At 44.2% G+C, this 13,231-nt stretch overlaps 1 pseudogene; it reads right to left on the reverse strand.

The window, feature by feature from the left end:
- LOC121980660 overlaps nucleotides 1-13,231 on the reverse strand; it is a 62,386-nt pseudogene that overhangs the window by 3,825 nt on the left and 45,330 nt on the right.

Genomic DNA, 13,231 nt, shown 5'->3' on the forward strand with positions numbered 1-13,231 from the left:
ATGGATTCATTCATTGAATAATTGTCATAGTTTTACGCTGACTGGCAACCTAACGCAACCCTCCTCCTTTAATGGATTCTCATTACACTAATAAGAATTTTCATTTTCCTATCTCTGCTTTGCGAACCTTGACACTCTGATCAACTAGATGCCAGAAATCATTGCACAAATTAAAGTCAACGAAAACATGGTGATGAAACTTCAGACAGATCTAAAACCACCAGATATAAATTCACCAAATTATTGTGACCAAAATGTCGCCAGAACCACAATTCATTTTGCATGGGAAATTATAATAACTGAGCGTTGCTTCATAAAACTGTATACCAATCATCACCTAACAAAAATATTGCAAATTTTGCATATTTAATGATAACAGAAACAGACTACCTGGGGAGAATTGTCGACGATTATAACATGCGCCAAATCCCGACCATGTACTGATAGATCCTTCAGATAATTACCTTCTACAAATACACAAGATTCCCGATAAACACGATGGCGAAACAATCTTCTTTGTGGAACAATTACATTCAATAGCTGTTCAGCATATATACTTTGACTTGCTGAAAATATAATCGTCTCGAGCATGCTTGCAACTTTTTCCAAGAAGTCCTTCAGATAAGGTCTGCAGCGCACATAAATTGTGTGCCCTTTAAGATTGAAATTGACTGGAAAACTAAAATCTGCATTTTCACACAGTTCAATTGTAGAGTGCACCAAAGTTTCTGTAAAGATACTGAGCTGTCAACAAGGTGAACTTGAAGAATAAACCAATAGTATGAAAGGATGCAACACAGTGACAAAATGCCATGTATAGTAAGCAGATCTCAAGATATGATGAAAAACAAGTAAACACCAATGTGTGTAATTTTGCCGCTGGTCAATTTAACCAACAGCTAAAGAAGAGGCCATCAGACAATCATCACAACGAATCTAGATTCTGGGACATGGCATCCATGAGAAATTCATATATAGTGCATTCCCCATCCCATGTTTACCATGGTCATCAATATCAGTTTTGGTATCTGACGTCTGAAAGAACTAGGTATCATCAACATCAGATAGAAAAAATAGGAATCAGTAGGGAAAAAAAGTAAAAATTAAGAAAAAGAATTTAAAATTTATCTTAGAAAATAAAAAGAATAGACCTATATGATTATTGATATCAAATACTATTTTAAGGTGACGCAAAAAATGTTTTTCATTCATCACCATCGTTTAAGGACAACGCCAAAGATGTTGATATTGTAAATCATTATTATCGTTATATTATATAATTATCTATCAGTCATGGTCTATCCCAAACCCGAATAAAAGAGAGTTGCGTTAGGTTGCCCACTAGCGTTAAAATTATGACAAATATTCAATAAATAAATTCACAAAACTATTATACTAATACTAGATTATTCCCCGGAAGGAATGCGTTGCAAGGTCCGATTATAACGTCTCAATAAAGACCGCTACATCTCCAGAATTTGAGTGTAGTGTTAAATATGCAAGAGTTCGTGTTGCAAAGTTATAACATATCAGCAAGAATCACTACATCTCCATGAAAACTTGGGTGTAATGTTAAATAGGCAATAATTCTCACATCATAGGTTGGATAAGAATAAATATGATAGGAAAACTAATAATCTAAAATTTGAAACATAGAACATAAAAACCCTTACTAGTAAATCAATGGAGATAATAGATACGATGATTATGAGAAGAATTAGTATTTTGTGTGTACAAGAGATAAAATAAGTAGGCGAGGAAACAAAACTGATAGAGAACACCGGTTTTAAGTTATGGTACACAGAAAAAAAAAATAAAACAAAAAATAAAGTGGGTATTATTGTAGATAATTCGTCAAAGGATGAAATTGTAGGAATAGTTCGAAAAATGGATAGAATTATAACTCTTAAGATAATAGTAGCGAAAGAAACTATGAACACGTATATGCACTGCAAGTAGGATTAGATGAAACTACCAAATCAATATTTTGGAACGACTTAGATGAAATGTTATAAAATATTCTGTAAAATGAAATGATTTTAATAGGAGGTGATCTAAATGGGCATGTCGGAGTGAAAAATTAGGAATATGAGAGGGTACATGAGGATTATGGGTTTGGAACGAGAAATGAGGAAGGGAAAACTATATTAGATTTTGTGATAGCATATGACCGTATATTAGCTAATATGTTTTTTAAGAAAAGAAACGAATACTTAGTCACATTCAAAAGTGGAAATAATAAATCGCAAATTGACTTTCTTATAGTTAAGAAGAAGATAGAAAAATTTGTAATGATTGCAAGATCATCCCTAGAGAAAGCTTAACTACCCAACATAAGTTATTAGTGTTGGATATATGCCTCAAGCATAATATCAATAGAAAATATATACGACTTTGAAATTTAAGTGGTAGAAGTTAAAGAATAGAAAGCAAAATATATTTAAGGAGAAGATAGGAGTACAAGCATTAGGTGGAATATACGATGATTTTAATACGACATGAGATAAGATGGTATCAAAATTAAAAATAGTAGCTCAAAGTGTACTCGGTGAGTCAAAGGGACATGCACTACTAAACAAGGAATCTTGGTGATGGAATGAGAAAATACAAGATAAAATGAAGGGAAAACGAATAGTTTATAAGAAATTATATATTTATAAAAACAAGGAAAACCTAAAAAAATATTCAATAACCAAGAAATAAGCTAAGAAGTAGTGAATAAAGCAAAGAATGAAACTTTTGAACGATTATATAAAAAATTGAATAAAAAAAGAGAAAGAGACATTTATAGAATAACTAAAGTAAAAGAAAAGGAAGACAAGAGATTTTATTTTATTTATTAAAAATGAATGTAATAGGGTATAAAAAAATGATGGAGAAATTAAAAAAAAACGGTGGAAGAGATATTTTTATCAACTTTTTAATGAAGATTTAGCTAACCAACTTAACTTAAATAATTTAAATAGGTCAAATGAGTATAGAAATTTAAATTTTTATCGTAGAATTTAAATTTTAAAAGTATAGCAAACTTTAAATGGAATGTATAATGAAAAAGTCGTTGGACCAAATGATATTCTGATAGAAGTATGAAAGTGTCTAGGAAAATAAAGTATTGAATGACTTATAAAATTATTTAACATGATATTAAAAATGAAAAAAAATGTTTGATTAATAGAGGATAAGTACTCTAGTTCCCTTATATAAAAACAAGAGAAACATACAAAATTATGCAAACTATAGGGATATTAAACTAATGAATCATACCATGAAACTTTGGAAAAAAAGTAAATGAAAAAAGATTAAGGAATGAGACCACGGTGACCGAAAATCAATTTAGGTTCATACCTAGAAAGTCGACAACATAAGTTGTACATCTTTTTAGACAATTAAAAAATATCAGGAACAAAAACAAAATCTACACATAGTATTCATTGACTTAAAAAAAACTTATGATAGAGTCCCAAAAGAAAATTATATAGAGAATTCTACAAAAAAAAAAAAAGGTATTAGCATAACATATATTGAACTAATTAAGGATATATATGAGGATGTAACGACTAAAGTAAAGACTTCAAACGAAGTAACTAAAATATTTCCAATAAAAATAGGGTTACATTAAGGATCAACTCTAAGTTCTTATATTTTTATATTAATTATGGGTGAACTCACTGCACATATTCAAGACACAGTATTGTGGTGCATGTTGTATGTAGATGATATTGATTTAGTAGATGAAACACATGAAGGAGTAAATGTTAAATTAGAATCTCAGTGGGAAACATTAGAAGGAAAAGGTTTTAAGCTTAGTAGAACAAAGACAAAATATATGAAATTTAAGTTTAGTAATATTAGATATAATGAGATAATTGTTAAGATAAGAGATGACATGTTGTCCGGAACCGAGATCTTTTGATATCTAGGTTCATTTTTGCAAAAAGATAAAGAGATTGAGACATATGTCTTGCATAAAATACAAACAGGATAGTTGAAATGGAGAAGAGCATCAGATGCTTTATGTGACCGTAAAATACCTCTAAACGTAAAAGAAAATTCTACAAAATCACAGTTAAACCTGCTATGTTATATAGAGATGAATATTGGGCTATGACTCGAGCACATAAATAGAAGATGAGAGTTGCAGAGATGAGGATGCTAAGGTGGATGTGTGGGCATACGAGAATGGACAGAATAAGAAATGAGAGCATTAGAGAAAAAGTCAGAGTTACATCTATTAAGGAAAAACTCTAAGACGCGTTTAAAATGGCACGGGCATATACTTAGACGACCAATAAATACTCCAATTAGGTAATCTGAAACTATGACAAACACACATATCAAACGAGATAGAGAAAGACTAAAAAAAGACTTGGTTAGCAACAATAAAATAAGATAAAATTTATTCAAGTATAGATGATATAGTTGGAGATAGAGTTCAATGGCATAAAAAGATCCATATAGCCTACCCCACCTAGTGAGATAAGGCTTGATGATTGTTATTCTTAATTATTGTTGTTGTAGTATGTATCTATATGAGCTTTTAATATAAATTAATATATTAGTATATATAACTTACAGTAAACTAACTGTTACTAGATTAATGGTAATAATATTATTACTTGTATCGTTATATTATAATAACAATAATTATGACAAATAACAATTAAATATAATAAAAATTGAATGGATAACCAATTTTATATGAATAAATAAAATCGTTAATACCGGTAATTTAGAAATTATATTAATAACGAATATAATAGTGATCCGGTGATAAGGGTCCACCCCTTAGAGGGTCGTTACCACGGTGAAAGTCAAAGTCTAAGCGGTCAACGCCCCTATATCGTTGGTTGATCGGGCAACTCACTCGCCCAACCGGGGTGAAGGCCAGCCGAGCTGATATCAACCCGATGTCACCACAGCTCGGTCGCATACCGAGCTTCCGACGCTCAAAAAATCATGTGCCGACAGGGCATACGCCGAGCAGCCAGCTCGCTCGGACTTACATCGAACCTCGGAACCGGCGAAGCAGGATCGCCGCCGAGCAGCAACTCAGATATAGCTCGGCACAACAACGGAGCTCTGACAGTGGAATGTTGGCCGAGCGGCCACTCCACTCGACCTAAAGGCCAGACCACTCGAACGGCTGAGGGTTGGCTGAACGGCCAGCCCGCTTAGCCCACCAACAGACAAAAAGAGGATCAGTCGATATCCTTGTGGGAACTCGTGCCACCGACAAACGGCATGGTTGGCGACATGGCCAGACAGAGGATCGTACGACAGAAGCTTCCATTGTCATGTCAGAGATATGCTCGGGTCATTGAGATATGGTATCAGAGACGCTTTCCTGACATATCTTTTCAGGGAAACCTTTGAGAAGCATGCACACCTCGAGAAGTGTGCACACGTGCCTCCGGAGCCCTATATAAAGGGCCCCAAGGTTCAATGGAGGTATGCATAATTTCTACTGTAGCTACACTATTACTCTGCTTCTCCGCTTCCTTACTTACACATCGCCGGAGACTGACTTGAGCGTCGGAGGGCCATCACCGAGGAACCCCTCCCTGGCTAGGCACTGACGCTGCTGTGATTGCAGGATCCTCCAACTCGAAGTCCACCAACGGTCAACAAGAGCGACACGTCCCCTAGCATTCATTGCCTCGACTCTCGGACTGGATCAAATTTGGCGCCGTCTGTGGGAACACACCTGCATCCGAGCCGAGAAGATGGAAGAAGCTGGACAACTTCACACCGTGGCGATCACTAAAGAGGAGCTCGATATGCTCGTGCAAGCTCGAGCATCCAAAATAATCGAATAGCAACAACAGAATGCACTGACTGATCGGTTGGCACAACAGGCCACGTCAGTGTCAGGAGGCCGAGCGATGCAGGAGGACCGGCCGGAGCAGCTCTCCATCTAGGGATAAAATAGAGAGCCGACCGGCACGCAGAGAGAAGCACCCCTCGCGTCGATACCGTTCCATCGGGCTCTGTTCCATATGCCCTCGAAAATCGCGCAAGCAAATCAAAAGCATGGATCTTCTTCGAACGAAGCACCCGTTCGGGATACCCGGAAAGGCAAAGCGTCGCAAGGCGACGCGCCCCTCGAGCGGATCAATCGCCAGTTCTCCGAAGCAATATTACAGGACCCGTTACCGAGGCACTATGCTCCGTTGACGATCGGAGAGTACAACGAATCGGCCGATCGGGACGATCATTTGGGCAAGTTCGACAACGCAGCTGCACTTCACCAATACACAGACAGGGTGAAGTGTCGGGTCTTCCTCACCACACTCTTCGACTCGGCGCAGCGCTGGTTCAGAAGGCTGTCGAACGGATCAATACGGAGCTTCAAGGATTTCCGAACGACCTTCTTACACCACTTCACGAGCAGTAGGCGCTACCAAAAAACGAGCGTCAATTTATTTTCTTTGAAACAAGGACCGAGAGAAGCTCTCCGGACGTACATCCAGTGATTTAACCAGATAGCTATGGATATCCCCTCGGTCTCATCTGAGACCATGATGAATGCCTTCACTCAGGGGCTCGTCGAGGGAGACTTCTTCCGATCGCTCAGCAGGAAGCCGCCCCGCGCCTACGACCACATGCTCAAGAAGGCTAATGAGTATATAAATGTGGAGGAGGCCCAGGCCGCAAGAAGGAATGAGGCACCAGCCGAACCCTCGGTGTCGATCGATCGGCGACCGCCGACCAGCCACCAACCGTCGAAAGGGCCAAGAGCCGAAGGCCGACCTCACCAAGAAACGAGGGCGTATGCCGTGCAGCATGTGGCTTCCAACCGGCCAAAGGCACCAAAGGGCAAGATATGGACACCTATGTTATGTTCCTTCCACCAGTCAACATGACACAACACATGTGATTGACGCGTACTGACGCCAATCACCAGACCGGCCCTAAGGGGCTATCGTCGCCGATCTCCCTCCCCCAACAGACGACATGAACATTAATCTGTCGGACGACGGGAGGATGCAAGAAGATCACCCGGGCGACGACACCATCATCAGCAGAGGAAAAGTGTCGATCATCCCCTAGCCTCTTGCGAGCAGAACAGGTCATCCGCTCGGGAGAAGGAAAACAGAAGCAATACCGCTCGGGGGGAATAAACATCATCGCCAACGGATCCACCAGCGAGGGCTCCAACCGAGCCAGGAAGTCATACGTTCGCCGACTGGAGATACATGCAGTAGACTGCAGCCGAGAAAAGGCAAATGGGTCTGAGATCAACTTTGGACCCTGGGACCTCGAGGGAGTGAAAGTCCCTCACGATGACACCCTCATCATCTGAGCGATAATCGCTAACTATACTATCCACCGAGTTTTTGTTGACACGGTGAACTCGGTGAATATAATCTTCAAAAAGGCTTTCGATCAACTCCAGATCGACCGATGACGATCCCACTATATGGGTTCACTGGCAACGAGGTGCAACCGATCGGCCAAACTAAGTTGACCATATCGCTCGAAGAGGAGCTACTCAGGAGGACCAGAACCACAAACTTCATTGTGGTAGACGCTCCCTCAGCCTACAATATTATCTTAGGTCGGCCGACCCTCAATGAGTTCTGTGCGATAGTTTCAACCTACTACCATAAAATCAAGTTCCCGGTAGACGACCGGGTGGGAGAAGTCAGAGGCGACCAGCTAGCCGCTCGGCGCTGCTATGTTGAGATGGTCAAGACCGAGGCCAGATCCACTCAAAAGGCTCCCAGACTAGAGGTAAGTGTTATCACTGAAAAACCACCTACTCTAGTTTATGAGGAGAGAGAGGAAGTGCAAATCCATCCTTGCCGAACGGAAGCGACAACTTTCATAGCATCCGATCTGGAAGCTGAACAGAAGGCGGAGCTGATCGCCTGTCTCCAACAAAATCACGACGTGTTCGCGTGGTCAACACACGAGCTCCCCAGGATTTCCGTCACGCAACACGAACTTCACGTCCGACCGGATGCTCGACCGGTAAAACAAAGGAAGAGATACTTCAGCGTTGTACAAAATCTGATCATCCGAGCGGAAATAGAGAAGCTGCTGGAGGTCGGCCACATACAGGAAGTTCAATTGTCGAGCTGACTCGCAAATGTAGTGCTGGTCTCGAAGCCGAGCAACAAGTGGCGAGTCTGCATCGACTTCCAGGACCTCAACAAGGCATGCTCAAAGGACTTCTACCTGCTGTCTCGGATTGATCAGATGGTAGACTCCACTGCTAGGTGAGAGCTGATATGCATGCTGAATGCGTATCAGGCGTACCACCAAGTGCCGCTCGCCAAATAAGATCGAGAAAAGGTCAGCTTTATTACAGCTAATGGCACGTATTGTTATAATATCATGTCGTTCGAACTAAAGAACGTCGGACCCACCTATCAGAGGCTGATAAATAAAGTATTCCAACGACAGATCGGCCGCAATGTGAAGGTATATGTCAACGACGTATTAATCTAAATCCCTCTGAGCAGCTGACCTATGTGTAGATATCAAGGAGACCTGACAAACACTTAGGACATACGAAATCAAACTGAATCCTAACAAATGTATGTTCGGTGCAAAAAGCGGGCGATTCCTAGGCTACATCATCACCGAGCGGGGCATTGAGGCAAATCCTAGCAAATTAAAAGCACTACAAGACATGCCGCCGCCGAGAAATTTGAAGAAAGCCTAGCGTCTCACTGGTCGGATAACAACACTGTCTCGGTTCATCTCCAAATCATCCGATCAGAGTTTACCATTTTTCAAGATATTACGCCGACCCACCAAGTTTCAATGGGAACAGGAGTGCGACCGAGCGTTCGAAGAGCTTAAGGAATACTTTAACTCATTGTCTGTACTAGCTAAGCCAATTGTCGGCGAACCACTTCGAATTTATCTATCCTCGACCGAGCACGCGGTCGGCTCGGCGTTGGGGAACAGCCAGTATATTTCCTGAGTCATATATTGAAAGATGCTGAGTCTCGCTACACCAGTCTCGAGAAGTTGGCTTATGCATTGGTACTGGCCGCTCGGAGGCTTCGCCCGTACTTTCTCGCTCACTCTATCATTGTAATGACCAATAGCCCCTTAGGTAGAGTCCTCAATCCAGAGGCGTCCGGCCGGCTTATCAAATGGACGACGGAACTCAGCGAGTTCGACATCCAATATTAGCCCTGGGCGGCCATCAAAGCGCAATCCTTGGCGGTTTTCGTTACTGAGGTGCAAAATCCTGAGCCGGAAGCCGTTTGGAGGATATATGTGGATGGCTCATCCACTCGGCAGGGCAGCAGGGTCGGCATATTACTCATCTCATCCCAAGAGGAGTGAATGCAGTTGTCCATTCGACTGAATTACAAAGCCACGAATAATGAAGCAGAATACGAGGCGCTCATAGCCAGCCTGCAAGCCGCCCGGCACATTGGAGCCATCAAGGTTCTCATCCACTCAAACTCGGCCGCTCAACAGCTGACCGGGACATTCGAGATAAGTAACACGCGACTCAAGCTCTACGCCGAAGCTTTCGAAAAATTAAAGACCAACTTTCAAGAAGTTGTCATACAAAAGATCCCCCGATCGAAGAACCAAGCAGCCGACGAGCTGGCCAAATTAGCCAGCTCGTTATCGCTAATCGTCATATCGTAGCCGATCAAGCAGGTATCCCTAGTGGCTCAAATTGATCGGATGGAGGGGTTTACCTTCCCAAACGATTGGAGGTCGGCATTAACGGAATTTTTACGGTCGGGAACTTCACCGTCCGATCGGGAAGAGGCTCGCTTATTAAGGAAAAGGGTTGGTCGGTTCATCCTGATCGGGGATCAGCTCTACAAGAAGGTCTTCTCTAGGTCTCTACTTAAATGCGTCGGGTCGGAAAACGCCGACTACATACTACAGAAGGTACATCAAGAATCCTACGGAGGACACCCAGGCGACCGCTCACTAGCGAGGAACATCCTGTTGGTCGAATACTTCTGGCCGACCCTCCAGGAGGATGCCGCCCGAACGGTGGCCACCTGTCTGCCCCTGCCATAAGTATCATAGCCTCTCACACCGGCCGACCGAGGAGATGAAGGCATCCACAGTCTCTTGCCCATTCGACCAGTGGGGCATGGACATTGTTGGGTCATTCCCCATGGCAACAGGTCAGCGAAAGTTCCTGCTCGTCGGAGTGGATTATTTCTCTAAATGGATAGAAGGTGAGCCGCTGGCAAGAATAACCGAGCAGATGGTCATGAAGTTCATCTGGCAGCATATCATCTGTAGGGCCGACATCCCCCGTCGACTCGTCTCAAATAACAGAAGGCAGTTTGCCCGTCAGAGACTCAAAGAATGGTGCGGAGGATATGGCATTCAGCAAGCTTTCACCTTAATAGCCTACCCTCAGAGCAACGGGCAAGCAGAGGTCGCCAATTGGGAAATCCTCTGAGTCCAGCGCGCTCGGCTCGATCATATAGGAGGCAGCTGGGTCAATGAGCTCCCAGTGTGCTGTGGGCGCTCCGCACGACTCCTAAGGGAGGGACCGGGGCAACTCCTTTCCACCTGGTGTATGGCAGCAAAATAGTCGTCCTCATCGAAGTCGGAGTTAAGTCCGACCGGCTACGACACTACAATGAAGATAACGTCAAGCGGAGACTGTTGGAACTGGACTTGGTGGATGAATCACGTGCTAAAGCCATCGTCCGGTTAATGGCCTACCGCCAGAGGATGAAGCAGAACTACAATTGGAGGGTGATCCCGAGGTCGTTCCAGGTTGGTGATCTGGTATGGAAGAAACTAAAGCCGGTCGATGAAGTCACCAAGCTGGAGGCTCCCTGGGCCGGACCCTTCAAGGTCGTGGAGAAACTCCGGTCAAGCGCCTACTACTTGGAGGATGAGGACAGACGACGACTAGAGCGGTCGTGGAGCGCGAACCATCTCCAGCCTTACCGAGCCAAGTGAGAGGTGCGCCAATGTAATAATCAATGTATCTTTATATCCCTGTACTCCTTGTATGCAGGGTAGAAAAAAAGAATTCAAATTTTCCGAACTCTATGCTGAATAGCACAACCAATCGTCGAGCGGCGACGTTAAAACCCCTGTCTCCATTGACGGTCGAGCGGCAACCTTAAACCCAGGACTTCGTCAAATCGTCGAGCGGCGACGTTAAAACCCTGTCTCCATCGACGGTCGAGCGGCGATCTTAAACCCAAGTCTTCGTCAAATCGTCGAGCGACAACGTTAAACCCCTGTCTCCATTGACGGTCGAACAGCGACCTTAAATCCACAACTTCGTCAAATCATCGAGCGACGACGTTAAACCCCTGTCTCCATCGACGGTCGAGCGGCAACCTTAAACCCACAATTTTGTTAAATCGTCGAACGACAATGTTAAACCCCTATCTGCATCGACGGTCGAGCGGCGACCTTAAACCCAAGTCTTCGTCAAATCGTCGAGCAACGGCATTAAACCCCGGTCGAGCGACGACCTTAAACCCAAGAGCATGAGTCATAAAGATAGACGATGATTATAGTCGAACGGAAGGATCAGGGCCAGACATGCAAACAAACAAGGAACATTTTAAAGAGAAAGTTCGCCGAGCGAGCAGATAATTCATTGATCAAAAGAAAGAATCGTCGATCGACGAACATACAATGAGACTTCAAAAAAACTTTTACAAGACAGACGCTCGGCCTCACTCTATATAATCGAAAACATCATCAGGCATCGAGTCGTTCAATTTGCTGTGACTGATGATGTTGTCCGTCGTCTCAGAGGGAAGGTGGTCATCCGTCTTGAGCTGCTAAAGCATCCCGTCAATGGCCAGCTCGAAGACGCGGATGATCCGCTGAACAACCTTGTCGGTGAACTGGTCCGAGCGGAGGTCAGCGCTTCAAGCCTAGCCGTCTCAGCTTTCTGGTAGGTCACCAAAGCCGAGTGGGAGACCTCCAAGGCGTCCTCGGCATCCTTAAGCTGCCTCTTCAGAGAGGCTTCTCCAGCCGCGCGACAATCCCGCTCGAGCTGGCCCAGCCGGACTTCCTGATCGGCGGACTTCTTCTGCTGGGCCTCAAGGAACTTCTGGGCCTTCTCTAGATCGGCCTGTAACTCGACGACCGATGGCCCCTGGGAGGAAGAGGCGCCGCCCGAGATCTTGAGCTTCTTCAACTCGTCGTCCACAAAAACGAGTCGCGACAAGGGCCTCTGGTGGCAGCTCGGCCAGAGACGGGGTCTGGTCGGATGAAGTAACCTCCGTTGTTGCAGGGAGGATTACGGGAGAAGAGATGCCGACCCTCTCGTCGACCCCCACCGCCGAGGTGGCAGAGCGGGGTAGATTGTCCGTGCGGCGCCTCTTACGCCTAGTAAGTGGCACTTCATCACCAGAAGACTCGGAGCCTCCGGTCCGAGCGGTGGGCTTTGCCTTAGGGGTTGGGAGTGGGTCACCAGCCACTTCAATACCGGTCGTCTGGTCGGTGGTGCCTTCGCCCACAACGGACGTCTCCCCAATAGGCGTGCCCTCGTGGGAGCCGATCGGTGCTAAATCGAGGCTCGCCAACTCCTTTGCAGCAACCACCTCAACCTCGGCATCTTTCAGCTTGCTATAGCCGGCCACCGATGCTCGCATCATGATTTGGGCTGCAATAGGAAAAAAGGAAATCAGTTAGACTCAAATAAAAGAGCCCAAGAAGTTTCTTACCTAAGTCGCGCGGGAGTCGAGATCGGATCGGACTCAGGTCGAAGATGTGCATGACACCGTCCAACAGCAGCTTATGGATGTCATTTCTGGCCGGCCAGCAAGGTTGCTGCGTGAAGATAGTCCGGCTGGCCCTTATACTTCTTCAGATCGGGCTGATGGGGTAAGTCGACCTGCCAGCGCGTTCGGAAGCAGGTCTGCTCGGGAAGATGCAAAAAGAAACAATACTCCTTCCAATGCTTGTTGGAAGTAGGCATCTTGTCAAAGAAGACCAGCCCGACCCGCGACTGAAAGAAGAAAGTCCCCATCTCAGACTGCTTGGGATAGTAAAAATAATGGAAGGTGTGCGAGATCAGGGGAATGTCTATAGGTCCAACGGAGGCCGGCAAGAGGGGGGGTGAATTGTTGAAATCAAAAGTAAAACTATACCCTCCTCGGATTCCAACTTAGAAAGAAAATAACTAGCAACTATATAAAATTAAAGACAAAAATAAAACGGGAGACCGAGGTTTAACCTGGTTACAACCAAGGAGGTTGTTGATCCAAGACAATCGAAGATCGCACTAGCAGAGTCTCCTTCACTGTAG

This window comes from Zingiber officinale, chromosome 5A, assembly GCF_018446385.1.
Source record: "Zingiber officinale cultivar Zhangliang chromosome 5A, Zo_v1.1, whole genome shotgun sequence".
Classification (NCBI taxonomy): domain Eukaryota; kingdom Viridiplantae; phylum Streptophyta; class Magnoliopsida; order Zingiberales; family Zingiberaceae; genus Zingiber; species Zingiber officinale.